The sequence below is a fragment of the Oryx dammah genome, unplaced genomic scaffold (assembly GCF_014754425.2).
Source record: "Oryx dammah isolate SB20612 unplaced genomic scaffold, SCBI_Odam_1.1 HiC_scaffold_16, whole genome shotgun sequence".
Lineage (NCBI taxonomy): Eukaryota > Metazoa > Chordata > Mammalia > Artiodactyla > Bovidae > Oryx > Oryx dammah.
In genome coordinates this window covers 3,967,580-3,971,107 of record NW_024070200.1, presented here as the reverse complement: position 1 = coordinate 3,971,107, position 3,528 = coordinate 3,967,580, and positions in this window count along the sequence as shown.

Here is a 3,528-nt window from a genome sequence, read left to right as displayed (position 1 = left end):
AGCAAGAAACCAGAGTGGAGAGTCCAACATGGAAACCCAGAGTGGAGAGTGGTATAGAGGAACCCAGGTTTGGGGAGGATTATATAAGGACCCAGAGGGGAGCTTCAGAATCAGCCAAGGGAGGGGCATGGTCCTCTAGGAGCCTGCCTGGAGGAGGCAGCACCACGTTCTTCCTGCAGCTGTTGGAACGGCCAGAGAGTCCAAGCACGTCTCCTCTCTGGCCCACCCTGGCATCTTCCTGCCCTGCTAGCCAGCCGAGAGTTACCTGAACGCTGCAACTTAATCCCGGTTCCCCTAGCATCACAGGTTTCCTAGACTCAAAGACAAAGATAAAAACATCATAATAACCACAGTGAGAAGCAAAATAATAACAATCCCCAGTGCTGGAAAAGAAAAAAAATGAGAGGCTGTCGCTTACATCTCGATAAACTGAAAAATTTATGTCCTTGTGCCATTTCTCCCCTTCTTTATTTCATTTACAGTGAAGTTTTTAATAAAAAAAGTTGATAAAAATCAAAGCAACATAATCAAAATAGAAAAGCTTGACATTTATAGATGTTGTTTATTACTTTAGCGTTTTAAAGTATTAAAAAGGCACACCAAAATTAGTTTCTTCTCAAATGTCAAATTTTCATCAAGTTCTTGCCTACAAACTAGTCAAACTTTGTTCTTTGGAACCAAGTTAAGTGTCTCCCTGAGAAATTGGTGGAGAGTCCCCACGGACTCACAACGGTGTTTGTCTCTGCCTCGCGGCTCCACTGAAGGCGTGGTGGCGTCATGCTGTCTTCCTAAGAAGCTTTGAGAAGGCAGCTCTTCCCATTCTTTTCTTGCCTTTCCACAGTTGCTGTTTTTGGGTATCCTGTGAAACACAAGGTGGATGGAAACTGCAGTGGCGCAAAGGTCTTCTGACCTTGGCTTTGCTCCAAATTCTCCAAATGAATCTGATCTTGGCCCTGAATGAGCGGATCCTTTCTGCACGTACAGTTGCCATGAAGGGCAAAGAAAGCTGCTCTCCTGGCGGCTATAGCAGCAGTCCTGGAGGGGAGAAAGCCAGGGTCTCAGGTGGGCAAGTCTGAGTGCCTGGAACAGAGACCAAGTTAGACCAGCCTCTGCAGGACGGAGACTCCTTGGAAGGAGAGGGGTTCCTGAGGGCGCAGGGGTCACAGCATCGGGAACAAAAGCCCAGAAAGTTGGGTATGGCTGGGGCCTGTTGGGCGCTGGGCCTCCCCTTCTTAAAGATGGACCTCAGGGTTCTGGCCCCTTGACGGCCTAGAGCGCGTGGTCGGGGGAAGAGGCAGGGGAATCAGGGGAGGTGGGTCTGCAGGAATCCACTCGTACCATCCGCTGTGCGTCTTGAACTAGCTTGCTTCTCCCTCTGAGTTTAGTTCCCCAATGACTTGACCTCCCCTGGCCTCTGTGATAAGAGCAAAGTGACCTCCTTCCCAGCACAAAGGGGTGAAAGCACCAAACTCGTGTACTTCCTGCTCCCGAGGTCTCCTCCCATTTGGAAATCTGTGGTCCAGTGGGGCTGTGACCCAAGAGCCTGACTCCGATGGCATCTTGCCCTGCCGGCAGCTTCGGGGTCCTCAGGACATCGTAAACTCTGAGCCTCGTTTCTCCCTCTGTCCCCTGCACTCCGCACCGCACGGCCCCAAGGAGGGGGCCGCCTTCTAACTTCCAGAACCTTCTGAAGGGGGTTGCATCCTCCTCCAGAGCCAAATCTCTGCAGAGCACTGTGAGTTGGACAGCTGGTGGATGGAAGACAGGGGAGGCAGAGATGCCAAGAGACACAGCATTTCCAGATGATTAGAGGAGAGGAGCTAATGAGGCTGCTTGTCTCGGAAAAATCTGTGCAAACAGCAGTCAGGGAGATTTCTCCCCATCAAAGGCACGTGAAGAAGGAGACGAGGGGAAGGGGAGCCTGCCAGCTCCGGGGTGGACAGGAGAAGCAGCGCAAAGACAGTGATGGGTGCGCTGCTGGGAGCTGCCCCCTTTATAAACAGCCCCGTGGAGCAGCCCCAGGATGCTGCCTCCAGTCTGCGGGACCCTCCAGTGCACGCAGGGAGACCCGGGGGTCTAGAAAGTCACCTGTCCCCCCAAGCGATCTGCTACAAGCCTGGGAGAATCAGAAGAGGCGGGAGTATACTCCAGCTTGGGATTTAGAAAACACACTGTATTCAGGGACAGCTAGAGAGGGTTTGTGTACTTGGTGCCCCCTTAATGAAATTATAATAGATGAGAGCGCACAAAACTTCCAGATCTCACTGTGACTTGACTCCCTCACTGATCTGTCTGGGCTTCGGCTAGCTCAATGCCAGTGTTCCTCCTGCTCGGTGGACAGCCTTCCCCCATGGGTGATGCGGGAACTCAGGTCCCTTCTATCCTGTGCCTCTGCCCTCCCCTGGGAGCACTGGGGGGCCTCTGGGTGCCGCTGGCAGATGGGAAACGCAACAGTGGAGAGGCTGCCACTCCATCTCAGAAGCCCCAGCCTGGAAGTCACTACATCCCTCCAAACTCAGAATGCTTTGGGGAACAAGCGCCTGTCTTCGTGGAGAAGCCGAAGCGGGGAGGGGGCTGGAAATGTGGGCAGGTGGGAAATGAGAACAGAGTTGGAGGGTCCACCAGGAGGATGGAGCCAGAGGCACCCACCCGCAGGATGGAGGCATGGGGTGGAAAGTGTGTGGGGCCCAGAATGAGAGTCCGCGGGGACGAATGACTTCTCCTTGTGTCTGCGTCCCCTTCCCCCTCCCCTGTGTTAACCTAGCCCGTGGAAGTCGCCAAGCTGTGTCAGCAGTGCTGGAACGAGGTCGATGCGAGGTGGGCTCCAGGCTGGACGCTACCAGCCCCCTATTTACATTTCCTGAGTCAAGAGACAAATGGGTTCCGGCTATATATTTATGACCAGACTGCTGTCTACATTTCGAGATCTGCCCTTCGATATAAGAAACAACAACAGGAATAGGGCGGATAACTAGACATTGGATACTTTATGGCAGGAACAGAGAGGGGTAAAACCTTGCTAGAGGATCAAGAGGTCAAACATTTCCCATCCTTGGGGGCGAGGGAGACACCGTACATGCGCAAAAGCCTCCACAGGGGTCAAAGAGGCTGGGGGTGCCAGACCATAATAAGTCTCGCTATTGTGTGCTTAAAAAATAATTCACAGTCTAAAAGTTGAGAGTTATATTTTATTCGGTGGGAATTTTTAGGACTTCAAGCCCATGAGAAAGCGCTCAACTGAGCCTGGAAGAGCTGTTCCAAGGAGGCGAGGGGAGGAGTCAGGTTTTACAGAAGTTTTGCAATGAGGGGCAAGTAGTCTGAACATCAGAAGATTATTGCTAATTAAAAGAAAACCAGATAACGCAAAGTTAAGAACTTTGGTGCTTTTCTTTGTAAAGGAGGATGCAAGAGTCTGGGCTCACTGAAATCCTTCCTTTGACACGCACCTCAGCCATCTTGGGGTCAGTGTACTGCGTTTCTCACCTCCTGAGCACCCTCCTGGCTCACCACTGCAGGGAGTGGCTGCTG